The 16,014-nt window shown below is 38.6% G+C and overlaps 1 protein-coding gene across 2 annotated transcripts in view; it reads right to left on the bottom strand.

Moving 5' to 3' along the window:
• The window catches only part of GRID2 (glutamate ionotropic receptor delta type subunit 2), a 1,144,662-nt gene that overhangs the window by 856,689 nt on the left and 271,959 nt on the right, over positions 1-16,014 (bottom strand). The gene's annotated exons all lie outside the window — the stretch shown is intronic.

Genomic DNA, 16,014 nt, shown 5'->3' with positions numbered 1-16,014 from the left:
CTAAAAGACTTGGTTCACTCCATGGGAAGACATTGTAAGGCCATAATTCATGCTAAAGGTTACCCAACTAAGTATTCACTGACATGGTGATAATTTTTGTGTACCTCATTTTTTCTACGTGTTTCATTTTTCTTCTTTATACTGTCACTGCTATTCTAATAGCAAATCCTTCATAAAAATAATTGAATTACATTCTTGATTAAATTATCTTTCTATCGATATATAATTTTATGGTACTACTCCTAAAAAAAAGTGGTGTTGTTGGCTAGTTTTAGAAAATACACTTTTCCCAAAAGGTTTCCACAATTTTGGCCACCACTGTAGTTCCAAATCTCAGTTGCAGGGGAAAAATTGTAGCAGCGGTAAGTCTCCACTTCCTGCTTCCAAACTGTCGAGAAGGATCTGGTTTAAAAGGTGAGGCTGTTCTCACAGTTTTATACCTGTTGTAACTCATAATATTTGTCACTTTTCCAAATGCTTTATGATGAATGAATGAATGAATGAATGAATGAATGAATGAATGAATGAATGAATGAATGAATGACACAATCGATTAGCAACTTTCTTCTAAAAATGTATATTTTTGATGAAAGGCTGGTTTTAGAGAAAAAACTAAAATACCAATTTTAGTTTTATCTTTGGAGATTCTCAGTCATTCAGGTCATGGTTGTCCCATGTTTTTCAAGAGGCAACTGGACTTTCTGGTTTTTCTTTGAAAACATTTTGCTTCTCATCCAAGAAGTTTTTTCAGCTCCAATAAGGATGTTTTGTTTTGTTTTTAAAAAGAACTATTGATCGATATAGAAGCAGTTTGGAATGAAGTTTATTTTCTACATTCATTCCATTCTGTACCCATATTAATAATCAATTCTTTTTTAAAAAAAACAATTCTATATGATGTTATAAAGTAATAATAACATTTCTTTTTTAAAAAAGGAAACACTTTCTGTTCTTAATATATGACTGGTCTTTCAATAAAACATTTTTCTACCTTGCAGATTTGCCTAGGTCACCTTTTTTTCTCAGATAATGCTTTCATAAATCAATATATAAATACAATTACTTAATATATTCTGCATAAAAGAAAGCCTATAATATAGAGCACGGTAAAATGCTATTCATTTTAGCATAATTTACTCTGGTCTCCCATTCAAAAATGTGAATTATGCTCTGTTAAACTGAGTTGAGCTGTTGCTGTCTTAAATCCATAGTTCAGTTCTGGCCACGTGTGCAATCCTAGAAAAGTCATTGATATGGTTTGCCAGCTTGTGACACTTACAGCACAAGAAGCTTGAGATGTAAGGAAAGAGTTTCAAAACATTTTTGGAACTTCCATAGTAAACTGTTATTGCCTTTGAGCTGTATTCACTTAAAACTTAAAAGGAAGGTCCAATCTTTTGGGAAGGACTTCACATTGCAAAAATCATTGCAATTTTTATTTCTCTGACTCTGGACATCTGGCAGGAAAAAGGAGGTTAAATGCTTTGGTTGCCCTAGGACAGGGGTGTCAAACTCGATTTCATTGAGGGCCGCATCAGGGTTGTGTTTGACCTGGGGGGCCAGAATATGGCCAGGGTGGGCATGGCCAGCTTGACATCATTTGTTTTGGGGTGTCTGTGTTGGCCCAAGTGCTCTGCCAGAGAAAATGGGCTCCTGAGCTCTGTTTTCGGCTGCAATGGCCTCCTGCAACTCTCTGCCAGTGAAAATGGAGCTCGGGAGGGCCGCATGAGGCCCTCCTAAGTTCTGTTTTCGTTGGCAGAGGCACCGTGGGTCAGTCCTTCCCTGTTTTCAGGGCAGCTTTGCGGGCCAGATCTAACCACCCCACAGACTGGCTCTGGCCCCCAGGCCTTGAGTTTGACACCCCTACCCTAGGAAGTATCATATAGTCACGCATTACACATTAGCCCCAAAAAGAAGAGTCTACAGAATGAATGAATGAATGAATGAATGAATGAATGAATGAATGAATGAATGAATGAATGAAATATGTGTACTGCAGTAGTGGGTTGTCCCCGGTTCGGTCCAGTTCTATAGAACCAGTAGTAAAACCGGTGGGAGGCTCCGCCCACCCTCCATGACATCATCACGGGTGATCTGCGCGTGCGCTCCCATTGTGAACTGGTAGTAAAGGTAAGTAGAACCCACCCCTGGTGTATTGATTCTAATAATAAAACAGAAATAGATTCTAAGAAGAAAAGCCAATTAAGAATTATATATAAAACATATTTGTATATATATATATATATGTGTGTGTGTATGTATGCATATGTATGTGTGTGCGTGTATAAAACATGAGAGGTTTACAAAATGTTATGTGATAGGTTAAATGATAGATTATTTTCATAATTAGCAGCCAAAAATCTATAAGGTACATCCAAAAGTGCTCAGGAACCAAAATCTTTGTTTTCCAGTGTATTCAGAATATAAATGATCCACAAAATTTAATGAAGATAGCCAAGCAGCACAATGGAAAAATGGGACTAAAATTAATTTATCACAACAACAACAAAACACATCACAGCAAGTACAACAATCAGCTTTATACTTGAGAGTGAAGGTATAGAAGTAGTGGATAACTTCTTCATTTTACAACTGATTATAATCACCAAATGAACCATCAAGTTAAGAAATATGTTGCAGATAAGCACTTTAGACTATCAATGAAAAACATAGGAAAAACATTTAGACCTTCTAGCAAAACTTCTTAATTGCCCATCTCCATCATAAAGTGACTTTTAGAGGAAATAGTTATATGAAAGGGTACTAGGGGATTAAAATTAAAATCGGGGACAAAGTGCTGGATCCTTTTACAGAATCTAGGAAAAAGAACCTAGAAAACAAGAGTATCTTGGATAAAGGCAAGACATTTGGGATGGCTAAATCCACAATGACCATTCATTTAAAATTTTGTTACAAGATCTGTTCTAAATTTCATTATCAACTCATAGGACTAATATCAGCCACATTATTTTTTTCATTTTCAAATAACTGCAGTATCAAAACATATTGTAACAGTCAGTGAAATGTAGTAACAAACAGAAAACAGATTAACCAACTGGAATTTTTAAAACAACAGAAAACATAGGTAATCAGAATCCTTGCACTGAAAATGCATACGAGCAGCTGGAACATTACACGGTCTTGTCAGTCCATTATAAGACTGACACCAAATTATCTTCTATCAATTTTCACTCAAGCCGATTTCAAAAGCTATTGCACAGCTCACCTGTCTGACTGATCGCCTTGGAGCAAAATATATGCAATGCTCATCACATAATGCCTATTACAACTCTCAAAGTACATGGTTGATTGCAATCTTAGTCTGCCAAGAATTTTAGATGGGTCTGAATATGAAGCATCTTGTAGTATTCCAATCAGGACACAGGAAGAATGACAGATATCTCTCCATCTGTCCATCCATCTCAAATTCTATTATTAGTAGGGAAGTAGTATCTTCCCTACACTTGATATCTTCAGACTGGAAATCTCTCTCTCACACACACAAACCTCTAAGTACATACACAAATAAAACAGAAACAGCTAAGCAGAACAGTTAGGCCTGTTGATCATACTGATCTTAAGCAATATAATGTCTGAGTTCTGGGCTCATATTGTTGTGGCTTGTCAGCTGCCAGAGGAGCTGGCGGCCGACTCGGACGATGAGGAGGTTGGGGAGGAATTTGGGCCAGTTCTGGAGTCTGGGGAAGGCTCTGATGGATACTCTGCATCAGATGCAGAGATAGAGCCAGGGCTGTCTGACATTTCCCAGCCACCGGAGAAGCAGCTGCCTTTGGAGGCTGATATGAGTGAGGAGGAAGAACAGCTGGGGCCTGTTCCAGATGCACGTAAGCACAGAGCAGTTAGGAGAGGTGAAACAACAGAGGACAAGGAGTTGACTCAGGAAGCAAAGCACATGTGGATGCTGAATGGCCCGTGTGAATGCTGGCTGGGGAATAAATAGAAGGAAAGGGGAGTGGTTGTCGTAGGAGACAACAGTTCGTACATCTGAAGATTGTGCTCATTGTGTTTCGTGCCACAAAGACTGCTTGCCAGAATTTAATTTGCAGCCTTTCAGCTGGGAGCTCAAGGCTTTGCAACTATCACAAGGAGCTGATAAGGTCTGTTACTGCCTTTAACTCCTTGAAGGACTATTGCCTGGACTTTTCAGTGGGTGAATGCAATTAATTCACAAGAGGTAAATAAAGAGGGATTTTTTTTCATGACAAGGAGTCTGTTTCTTCCTTCTGCTAAGACTGGGTCTGAACACATACTGTATCTTCCCTTGGTAAGAGATGAAAGAAAGCTCAGCTCCAAGATCGTACAGAGATAGGGACTGGATACTAAAAATTAGGGAAAAGAGAGAGCTGAAGGGAGAAAAAAATATGTAGTATGGAGGATCCAAATTTACTTCACCCCTTTTCTTTAGTTACAAGTTTGAAGGTACCTTTTCTTAAAAAAATACAAAATGATTACTTTGCTAGAAGAGCTTAGCACTTCTATTCCAGTTTAAATGTTTTATGACAGATACCCTGTCCTGTGCAATTTAGAAATATAGCTATTTTTACTGGGAGAGCCACTTTGAACTCCACTAATGCATGAACTGGACTTATAATAGACTGCTATATCCTTTGTCCCCTTTCCTTATATACAGATTTCCCTTGACTTACAACCATAATTGTGTCCCAAATTTATGTTGCTAAGTGAGACAATTCTTAAGTGAATTTTGCCCCATTGTATGACTTTTCTTGCCACAATTGTTAAATGAATCACTATAGTTGTTAAGTCCCAAATGTGCTTTTTTTCAGGAGGCAACTGGACTTTCTTGTTTTTTTTTTCCTTTTGAAGACGTTCCACTTCTCATCCAAGAAGCTTCCTCAGCTCTGACAGGGCAGTGGGGAATGGAAGGATTTATATTCCTTGCAGACAGCTGGTCATTTGCATCCTTTTAGAGGGTCATTGAAACACTTAGAGGCTTATCTGTGTCCTCAGGGTCAGCTGAGAAGTGCTCCTGGTTCCTGTAGTCTGCAATATTTTTTCCTCTGGAAATCCATTCCTACTCCCACACCATTCAAAAAGTGTTCATCCCAAATTGTATAGCTAAAAGTCTGTAGAGATTCTCAGTCATCCAGGTCATGGTTGTTGACAAGTTAGTAACACGATTGTTAAGTGAATCTGGCTTCCCCATTAACTTTGCTTGTCAGAAGGTAGCAAAAGGTGACCACATGACCCTGGGACCAGGGGTGAAATCCAGCAGGTCCTGACAGGTTCTGGAGAACCGGTAGCGGAAATTTTGAGTAGTTCGGAGAACCGGCAAATGCCACCTCTGGCTGGTCCCAGAGTGGGGAGGGAATGGGATTTTGCAGTACCTTTCCCTGGAGTGGGGTGGGAATGGGGATTTTTCAGTATCCTTCCCCTGGAGTGGGTGGGAATGGAGATTTTGCAGTATCCTTCTCCAGCCAACCCCACCAAGCCACGCCCACCAAGCCACAGCCACAGAACCGGTAGTAAAAAAAAAAATGGATTTCACCACTGCCTGGGATACTGCAACCATCATAAATATGAGTTAATTGCCAAGCATCTGAATTTTGATCGCAGGACCATGGGGATGCTGCAATGGCCATACGTGGGGAAAAAAGAATCATAGGTCACTTTTTTCAGTGCTGTTGTAACTTTGAACTGTTGTAAGTCGAGGACTACTTGTGCACAATGTGAAGCTTTTAAAATGTTGAATAGTGTTTGGGCCAATACGCAATAGAGCATGCATATATTACATTCTCTTTCTTCTACTTCTTTGCCAAATGCTTTACCTTTCACATTCTGCTCAACCCAATAGATTTTACTCAACCTACTCTTACCCTTAAATGTGACTATATCTCTTTAAAAAAAAGATCCAGCAGATTTTATTATGGAATAAGAGACCATACCTGAAAATGAAAATTGAAAAGCAGTGAGGAATTGCGATATCTTAAAGGTTTAATCTGAAGCTGAACATGCACCAGTTAATAAACAGCACATCAAATCCAAGCCCTTAATGCATCTGCCAGAAATTTAGCAGTCCATGAAATGTGAGGATTTTAAAACTATTTTCTGTTGCAATCAGGAAAATAGGAAAGGACAACCTTATCATCGTATTGCTTCAAGATCCAAACAGCCAGGGGAGCTTTATTCACCAGGGCATAATTTTTGATCATAAAACTTTTGTCAAAAGAAACCCTGGTAACCTTCAAATACACACTTGCCCCACAAACATCATTTACTCTACAGCCTGTTACTCAGGCCTGAAATCCTATAGCATCCTGCTGGGGCTAACTTCCTTGTGTTCTTATGCATTCGAGCTAAGGTTTAAAAAATAGAGGGGATTCAATTAGCATTCCATTGAACAAGCTGAATCATTATTTCTTTGTTCATAACATACTTTTTAAAAAGGAACGAAGCAAAAGAAGAAGAAGAAGCATTGTACTTGAAGTACAATGAACTTGAACTACTGAAATTTTCCATTATTTATAGAAAGGTAACCTATAAAAATAATTACAAAATGAGTACAGCAAGCCCTTGCAGTTGGCTTTGGCATGCGAGCTGTTACAAACATTGGCTAAATTGACTGTATCCCAAAGCACAGCAAACTCATTCCAAAAGTGGTACATGGTAGGTTTCCAGATGCATTCAAAGCAAGTGTTCCTTTGGGATATGAATCAGGTACTTGATGCAGATCAAATCCAATCTTATGCTATGGAAATGGTGATCCAAAATAAGAGTTTTTCAGGAAGAGTTGAAAGTCTCCAAGGGATTGCCTCTCAGAAATGTCACTAAAGCCTCATTTGTTTATTGGCCCATTATTCTACTCTAAGCTCACAGATGCTAGATGTCCATGGAGATTCTTAGTCATCCAGGTCATGGTTGCCCCCTCTAAACAGAGGGGGATGGATACAACATCATCTATCTTCAGTCCGCAACACAGTCCTTTCAACAGTTCCAAGAAGGATCCATACCCATTTGCACTACTCAAGTGACCCTTAGGGCACAGAGAAACTCCAAGTGGCCTCAATGACTCTCTAAAAGAATGCAAATGACCAGCTCTCTGCAAGGAGTGTAAACCCTTCCATTTGCCACCATCCAGTCAGAACTGAAGAAGCTTCTTGGAAGAGAAACGAAACAACTTCAAGGGGAAAAAAAATAAGAAAGTCCAGTTGCCTCTTGACAAAAAGCACCTTTGGGCTCACAGATTCTAGCATCATTCTGAAATGATTCAGGTGGAAGTATTCAACACACAAACCGTCTCAATAAGCCCACTTCAACTTCAAAGTCTGCAAGAGGAGAACCTTTGTGGGCAAAGGTTTTAGAAATCATAATTTACGTCTATAAATTATACATATGTAAAATGTTATCTATGTACAATTTTATCCATGTACAATTTTATCCGTATTTATGTTTGAATAGTTACAAATGCCTGGTTGTGTGGAAGTGCTCAGTGGTGGGTTTCACATTTTTTTACTACTGGTTCTGTGGGTGTGGCTTGGTGGGCATGGCATGGCTTGGTGAGAGTGGCTTGGTGGGCGTGGCAGGGGAAGGATACTATAAAATCTCCATTCCCACCCCACTCCAGGGGAAGGTTACTGCAAAATCCCCATTTCCTCCCGATCAGCTGGGACTTGGGAGGCAGAGAATAGATGGGGGCGGAGCCAGTCAGAATTTTTACTACCGGTTCTCTGAACTACTCAAAATTTCCACTACCGGTTCTCCAGAACTGGTCAGAACCTGCTGAAACCCATCTCAGGAAGTGCTGCATGGTTCGTTGTTTTCCTATTCTTGCCGTAAGAAGATTAACATCCAGTGTAGGAAATTGATATTATCTTGGCATGGAGTGTACATGCTCATATTTGATTCTATAAATTTAATAATGCCTACCTAGAGATAAGTAATGCCTTACTTGGCTTTCTGAAACAAGAAACTGCTCTGGCTTATCCCTGCATTTTCAGTGAACCCATATTTTATATTTTCAATCACTTCTAGAATGCTAAAAATTAAGGAAGCTATAATGATAAGAAATATATGGTAAACGCTGAAATTCACCATGGCTCAGTGGTGAAAGCAAATCCTTTGGCTAAAGAAGCCCCATGTTTAATTCACCTTTTCTGCTACCTGTAGTCAATCAAACAATATGATTTAAATGGGCTAATAGTCCGACTCAGCAGAAGACAACGCCAAGGGATGTCAAGAACGAAGCAGCCAATAAAAACCACCCCCCAAACAAGATTTTTAAAACTTTTTAAAAAGTGTAACAGTAAAAAATAAAATTAAAAATTGCCACATTGAAATTTAGTGTTAGGACACATTCCAAAAAGTTTCTCTAAAAGCAAGTGTGACTTTTCAATTTACGAGATCAGAGCTTCAAGCTGAAAGAGCTACAACTTTGAAGTGTTTGAAAGTCAGAAGTTTGCAGAAGCGTTTGGAGAAGATTTCCTTTGCTAAGCCCACTGAAGGGAATAAAGACTCATTTAGGTATAAACCAAGCCTCAGGTGGCATTGAGCACTGCACAGCTGCTCCATGACTAATGCTGCAAAGCCAGGGACAAGATAGTTAATGATATATGATAGCCTAGATCTTGGGGGGAAAAAAGCAGATCTCTCACCAGAAGAATAGCTAGAAATGTTATTTGGAAAATGCAAGTGTCCACCAGTGCCTAAGAGATATTTTTAATCTCATCTACATTTCACAGGTTTGAGTAGAAATAGCTATTTCTAGACTGCCCCTCTAAAATTTTGCTATTCTCAAGCTCGCAAATCAAGACAAGTGCAGAGCATAAGGCAGGCGACTTTGATGAAGCTATGAAGGTATTATTACCTGGCAAGTGGAGATGAAGTTTTTTTAAAACTCTAGAATGAGATGATATTGGGAAGTAGATCAGTCAGATATTTCCCTAATTCTAGAAGGAAACAAAATTGATCTTGCTCGATTCTGTTATTCAAGCTATTGCAATAAAAGCTAGTTTGAGCCTTTCTATCAAGTTGATTTTCTGGATTGGTCTACCTAGTCAGGCAGACAACAATTGCTCTGGTAAAGTTGTTCTTAAAAGAGAATATGTGTGGCTCAGGTTTTAACTTGGTATCCTCTGAACTGCATTATTTTCTTGCAGACTTTTTATTACTTAACTATTCACTGACCGGAGATGTTCAGATAATGAAACATCTGCAAGCAAACAACCAGGTGTTCTCAAACAATATCTGTGAAGATCTGTAATGTAGAATAAAATAACAGAGTTGGAAGGGACCTTGGAGGTCTTCTAGTCCAACTCCCTGTTTAGGCAGGAAACCCTACACCAAGTGGACAAAGCACCAAGGATTCCACAATGTTTATTATTATGGAATGTAGGAGCCATTTATTTATTGGTTTGATTTATATGCCGCCCTTCTCCGGAGACTCAGGGCGGCTTACAATGCGTTAAGCAATAGCCTTCATACTTTTGTATATACCTGCTTAGTAGGGCTTTTGGGCCCCCCCAAGCGGTGTTTTTTTATACAAAGTCAGCTTATTGCCCCCACAATCTGGGTCCTCATTTTACCTACCTTGGAAGGATGGAAGGCTGAGTCAACCTTGAGCCTGGTGAGAATTGAACTTGCAATAATTGCAGGCAGCTAAGTGCTACTTAACAGCACTTTAGTCCGCTGCGCCACCAAGGCTCCTTGGTAGCACAGTGGTTAGAATGCAGTGTTGCATGATAACTCTGCATTCCCACTGGTTCAGATTGACTCGGCCAGTCAGTAAAATGAGGACCTAGATTGTTGGGGACAATATGCTGACTCTGTAAACCCTGCTTAGAGAGTGCTCTTGTAAGTCTAAGTCAGGGGTGAAATCTACTTATCTTCCCTACCAGTTCGCAAGTCATGTCACATCCGTCATCGTCACGTCTGATTTTCGACCCTCTGTGCATGCGCAGAGGCTCAAATACAGATTACTTCCTGGTTAAAACCAGGAAGTAATGATGTCCAGGAGGGTGGGCGGAGCCTCGCACTGCCGCTGCTACTGGTTCGTCGAACCACCCGCCACCGCCGCTACCAATTTGCGTGAGCCGGACAGAACCAACAGGATTTCACCACTGGTCTAAGTGCTATTGCTATATACAGTATTTGAGAGGTTGCTACAAAGAAGGAGGGGGTCAACTTATCTTCCAAAGCACCAGAGGGCAGGGCAAAAAAACAATGGTTGGAAACTAATCAAGGAGAGAAGCAACCTAGAATTAAGGAAAAACTTCTTAACAGCACGGACAATTAACCAGTGGAACAGTTTGCCTTCTGACATTGTGGGTGCTTCAATACTGGAGGTTTTTAAGAAGAGACTGGACAGTCATTTGTCTGAAATGGTATATGGTCTCCTGCCTGAGCAGGAGGTTTCGACTAAAAGACCTTTCAGCTCCATTCTGATAGTTTGCTTTTGCTATTGCTAATATTTCTTCGTGTGTTTTCTGTCTAGAAGTACTTTGCATAGATTCTTTTAAAAGGCAGCTTGGCCACTTTATACAATTCATCTTTAAATTCAGCATCTCTGCCTCCTCTAATCCTCCAATCTTGAAATTCTCATTTATTTGTGAAAGTAACCATTAACAGATTACTAGAGTTGGAAGGGACCTTGTAGGTCATCTAGTCCAACCACCCCACCCCACCCGCCCAAGCAGGAGAACCTACATCTTATAAATAATTAGTTTTAGATATGATAGGCTAAACTTATATGAATGCAAAAATCCAGATGACCATTAAATGACAGCAATGGTGTGCAAGACCACAGCTGCAATATAAGGTTATCTGCAAGAGGGACCTAAAGGCCCTGGGAATGGACATTAACAACTGGGAAACCTTGACCTCCAATCATTCAACTTGGAGGCTAAAGACACAGCATGGCCTTCTCCAATTCGAAGAGACACTTGTTCGGCAGGCTGAGGCAAAGAGGCAGTCCCAGAACCAGCGAAATCTGGGGGCTGGGCAGGGGACAGAATGTATCTGCCCTCAGTGTGGAAGGGATTGCCACTCTCGAATTGGCCTTTTTAGTCACATTAGATGCTGTTTTAGGACCTCTTTCCATAGCACGATACCATAGTCTTTTGAGACTGAAGGATGCCAATGCAATGGTGTGCAAGAACATACCAGTTCATCCACAGTTTTCTAGCCCAAATGTTCCTTCCGTATGGATGCACATTTTTCCTTTTTTAAAAAGAATATTAAAGTAGAAACATTGCTGTGCATTTTCTGATATTTATTTAATCAACCCAAAGCACCTTGTGTAATGCACATGAATTGCTTGGTTTAGCTGTATAGTAGTAGAATTGCTTTTTGAGTGAAATTGTATAAAAAATAAAGATGTGCTTATGCTGAGAAATATATAATATAAATGTACCCATTCTGAGCATTTTTATGGGCTTCTATACCTCTGAATAAAGTCAATTGAGACGATAAATCTGTATAGCTAAACTGCAAGAAGTTCGAATCAATAACTTTGTTTTTGCTATTATTTTTAATTTTAAAAATTGTATGTAAATCTAGAGTCCTTTTCACTGTCCTCAGGAGTAAAAAAAAAAGCCATTAATCAATCATACTGTAGGTGCAATAATGCACCGGCAAGACTGGCAAAAATGTATGAAGATAGATCTGCTAAATGTTGGAAGTGTAATCAACCATCTGGTTCATACTACCATATGTGGTGGAGATGCCGAAAAGCTAAAAAAATATTGGACGAAAATACATGGTTGGAAAAAATGACAAAGCAACACATAGACCTGAAATCAGAGATAATTTTGTTGGGCATTCTACTGGAAAAATATGATAAAAGGACTACATATCTGATTTTATATATACTAACCGCAACTAGAATTGTATTTGCACAGCAATGGAAAAATGATGAGATTCCGTCAGAGGAGAAGATAATTAAGAAAATATTAGAATGCGCAGAAATGGATAGATTAACGCTCACTATTAAGGATAAAGAAGAAATTGAATATTTTTTTTGATATGGGATGTATTTTATCAATGGCTAGTCAATAAAAACAGATGTTAGAAAGCAGGAGTCATAAAAAGAGGAAATGCTAATGTGGAAAGTTGTTAAAGAAAATGATGTTAAGTATTATTGTTATTATATTATTATATTATTACATTATCAATATTATTGTGATGAATACTACAACAAATATGTGGATTATGACTGTTCAAAAATACATGTACCCAGATCACACACTGTTTGATGGAAATTGAATGTTATATAAATAAAATAAATAAAACATGGGGAAAAAACCCCAATCATAATGTAAAAAAAAATGGGGCAAAGATTTAGGGTTTGAACTGGTTGACTTCATTTCAATCATGCACATTTAATTTCATGTTTGATGAATTGCTGTATTCTGTATTTTATAGTTAAAGCTTGGCTAGAAAAGTGAAAGAAAATCTGTGCTATAATGTTATGTTTCCTTTCACTCAAGAGCAAGGGACATTTTCAATGTGGAATATGCTTGTCAGTGGTGCCATATTTTTGAGGCCATTGAAACGGAGTCAGGAGGTAGAGATAAGCCACTCCAATGTACCACTAACTACACCTTTAGCTATTTTATCCTTTAAAGGTTTTTACAGGAGATTCAATCACAACTGTGACATGTAGCTGAAGCAAATTCATTTAATCTGGATCCCAGTACAGATAGTGACTACATAAGAAAGATATAAACAATGCTGAAAACAAGGAGCTGTCACCTGAATTTCATCCCAAAGATGCTTTTTCAAAAAACAATTGGACTTCCTTTATTTTTCCTTAAAGATGTTTCCCTTCTCATCCAAGAAGCTTCTTCGGTTCTGTCCGAAACATCTTCAAAGAAAAACAAAGTCCAGTTACCTTTTAAAAAAGCATCTGTCAGTTTTGGATGCCATATTAGGCCGGAAGCTTCCATGCTGCCACCTTCTCATGTGTGGGAAAGTAGGAGGGGGGGATTTAGTAGAGGGGTTGTTGGTAGACACAATAGCATTCTTCCTCTCGGTCAAGGTCAGGGCGATCCGGCATCTGGAGAAAGAAAGATGCTTTGAGACAACCAAGATTTGGATGGCTAAGAATCTCTGTAAACACCTGATTTTCATTTTTTTTTGTATGATTACAGAAAGGGGACAAATGCAGATGTTCTTCCTTTATTTTTACACATATGCATTATATTTTTCTAAAACCATAATTCCTGTCATTCTGCATACGTACAGCATTCCAATCAAGTTGATATCGGAAAGAAAAACATTCTGAGAGCCACCAGAGCATGTGCAGAGCTGTAATAGTAAGTGATTACTCAGCTCGATCGAAAGTGATTTCAAATGCAGTACTGACAATAACTAAGCTTTACAAAAGCCACTCAGATATATTTAAGAATATGAAAGCAAGAACCAATATTGATTAAACAAATAAACAGATCAGCAATGAATAATAAAGGAATTGTAATCAATACAGTTAAAAATAAAGCCTGCGGTATTTTCAACAGTCAATTATTATCCTGGCAATTCCCACCTCTGATGCTCAGCGCAAGATTCAACCCACTGCATTTTTGCTGGCAGAGGGCTAGCAAAACAATATAAAAAACAAAACAAAAGGAGAAATGTTTCCCCTTTCGCATTTGACCATCCAAAAAGGGACAGGAAAGGAGAAAGGGAAATAGGAAAGAAAAAGAAAAAGAAGGGAAGATGGGAAGAGAGCAAGGAAGGAAAGAAAAAGAAGGAAAGAGGGGAAGGAAGAAGAAAGGAGAATGAAGAGGGGAGGAAAAAGGAGAAGAGGAAGGAAGGAAGGAAGGAAGGAAGGAAGGAAGGAAGGAAGGAAGGAAGGAAGAAAGAAAGAAAGAAAGAAGTGAGGGAGGGAAGGAAGGAAGGAAGGAAGAAAAAAAGAAAGAAAGAAAGAAAGAAAGAAGTGAGGGAGGGAGGGAGGGAAGGAAGGAAGGAAGGAAGGAAGGAAGGAAGGAAGGAAGGAAGGAAGGAAGGAAGGAAGGAAGGAAGGAAGGAAGAAAGAATATAAGAGTGAGGGAGGGTCTGAGGGAAGTCCAGCCTTAGCACTTGGCCACCACAGGTGCCCCCGAAATGAGTGACGTTGACCTGGCCATGCTCACCCTGTCCACGCCCATTTCGGCCACAGCCACCCTGGCCTCCCGAGGTAAAACACAACCCTGATGCGGTCCTCAATGAAATTGAGTTCGACAACACCCCTATGCTAAGGGATTATTTTAATTTTAAAAGATATGGCATTTTTAGACTATGGCATTTTGTAAGATACGCATTTGTTTCCTGAGATCACGTTCTAGTTTTACTTACAAAATAGGTTTTCCAGTATACAAGGAGAAAAAAAATGAATCACTTTCATAACAGAAGTTTCATCGATCAAGCGAGGAGTATTAACTAGGCATCTTGAGATCTCTATCAGGGAAGAAAGAAGCCTCAGGGTATCATAATAATTTACACAAGGAGATTAAAAAGGATGACCACTTGTTCAAGAAGGAAGACAGAGCCATCTTCCAATAAAATACCTTTCCTGCAAAACTCTACAGAGAATGTCACAGGTCTTGTTTATAATTATATATAAGACAATTGTTCTATTAAAATAAGGAATGGGTTGTTGTGTAAACTGCAGGCAAAGGAAATGCTGCTTAAATAAGGCATCAGCGATAACATTTAATTTCTAAGAAAAAGATAGGATCAACTACTTTGGTTTTGTTTTCATCCCATTGTTCATTTCCTAAAACATTATTTTATTTCATTCAAAAATTTTGTGATGCTACTGAAGAAAAGAGAACAGTATTTAGCAACTAGTCGCAAAGAAAACACCTCCTCCTCCTGGGTCTACCGTAGAAAGACTTACTTAAAACCCCCAAATTAAAGTCCGTGAAACCCTAAATTACAGTCTTTGGAAAAAACCAACTGTACCCTATATTTTCATCGTGGTATAATAGACAAATTACCACACTTGCTCTAGCAGAAATATCAAGCGAGCCACGTTTGTTCTAATTACACAATGATAACTGTAAAAGCCGTTAAGTTCAACAAACAAAACAAACTGTTTTCTTGCACAGTGCAATACAATAGCACAAAACATCAGGAGTGGATTCAAATTTAGACAACTCTTAAAGTACAGCTATTGTGATCACTGGGACTTATAATAGTTGTTATGCCAATTTCCCTTGATTTCAATGAACCTATTTTTAAAAAAAAAGAATAAATCAATCTGAATTGAAAAGAGTAGTAGGAAAATACTAGTAGTTACTTATACAAAGCAGAAATCAAAATCAATTACCTTCCAACATTCCACTAATGCAGTAATACACACATACACAATCGTAATGTAGAATCCCAGAATGTGGTGCATATGTATATGAATACATGAATCAATAATGAATTTTGCAGGCTATAGAAAGATGAAATTCTTAAATGTAGTTACTTCAGCAAGACTAAATCTCTGATCTCTCTTTTAGCCTCTGCTACATATGCAAAACAATGAAAACTCAGTTATATATAACTGCACTTAAAACTATATTGATAACTTGGGAAAGTAGCAGGACAGATTAACTCCTCCTGATTTTTGAACAAATGTAACTTTCTAACTCTTCCAAATTTTATTGGCAAAAGGCTTATCATAAACTGAGCAAGCACACCAATTTCCTACCTCTCTTCTCATACGCCATCATAGTATGGATAAAAGTGTGAACTTTCATTCATATTAAGACGTCTTAAATTCATATTTTTTCACTCATCAGAATACACTGGCCTTAGATCAAAATAAATATCATGGTGAGATAAGAAATCTCTCTCCTCAGTTTTTTGGGGGACAATCATGTTCAATCTTTTTCTACAGACTGAAAGAGCTCATTCTGTCAGATGCCTCAAGTTCCCCTAATTAATTACTATGATTAAAAGCAAAATTTGCTGCTCCAAGTCACTGTCGCTTAAGAATAAACATTTCATCCATCTGACAGACTTGACAGAATACAACAAAATGCCTTCCCATATCCAAAGCAAACTCCTTCA

Source organism: Pantherophis guttatus, chromosome 8, assembly GCF_059756535.1.
Source record: "Pantherophis guttatus breed Tessera chromosome 8, ASM5975653v1, whole genome shotgun sequence".
Classification (NCBI taxonomy): Eukaryota; Metazoa; Chordata; class Lepidosauria; order Squamata; family Colubridae; genus Pantherophis; species Pantherophis guttatus.
The sequence above is the reverse complement of the archived record's forward strand: the minus strand, read 5'-3'. Positions and strand labels throughout refer to the sequence as shown.